The sequence below is a fragment of the Tarenaya hassleriana genome, unplaced genomic scaffold (genome assembly GCF_000463585.1).
Source record: "Tarenaya hassleriana unplaced genomic scaffold, ASM46358v1 Cleome3, whole genome shotgun sequence".
Classification (NCBI taxonomy): Eukaryota; Viridiplantae; Streptophyta; class Magnoliopsida; order Brassicales; family Cleomaceae; genus Tarenaya; species Tarenaya hassleriana.
The window spans coordinates 7,497,611-7,498,424 of NW_010966177.1; positions in this window are offsets into that span (position 1 = coordinate 7,497,611).

Genomic DNA, 814 nt, shown 5'->3' on the forward strand with positions numbered 1-814 from the left:
TCAAAGATCAGCCCTTTGTCTCTGTGTTTTCACATCGAGAAATTGGTATGTACGTTGCCATCCATGTCGGTTTTCTTCTTGAAAACCCACTTGCATCCAATGGTTTTAATACCATCGAATGAATCGACCAAAGTCCACACTTTGTTGTCGTACATGGATTGCATCTCAGACTCCATGGCCTGGTGCCATTTCTCGGAATCGGAACTCGCCACAGCCTCTGAATACGACGTAGGCTCGTCATGTTCTAACAACATGAGTTCGTTGTTTCCAGTCACAAGAAAACCATATCTTGTAGGCTCTTGGTGAATTCTACCAGATCTCCGAGGTTCACTAGAAGGTGTTGTCTCAACAACTCGTGATACAGGTTGGACTGTTTCGACCTGTTCGTTCGGTTCTTCGACTATTTGTGGTTCTCGAACTTCTTCGAGATCTATTCTACTCCCACTGACTCTCTTGGAGACGAACTCTCTCTCCAAGAAAGATCCATTCCGAGCAACAAACACTTTGTTCTCAGATGGGTTGTAGAACCAGTACCCTTTAGTTTCCTTAGGGTAACCCACAAATATGCATTTATCAGACTTGGCGGATAGCTTATCAGAAGCCAGACGTTTCACGTAAACGTCGCATCCCCAAATCTTCATAAATGTTAACCTGGGACGCTTCCCAGTCCATATCTCATATGGAGTCTTCTGAACCGACTTTGTTGGACAGTTGTTCAGTATAAGCGCTGCCGTTTCTAAAGCATATCCCCAGAAGGATTTAGGAAGATCGACCTGACTCATCATAGACCGTACCATATCCAATAAGGTTCGGT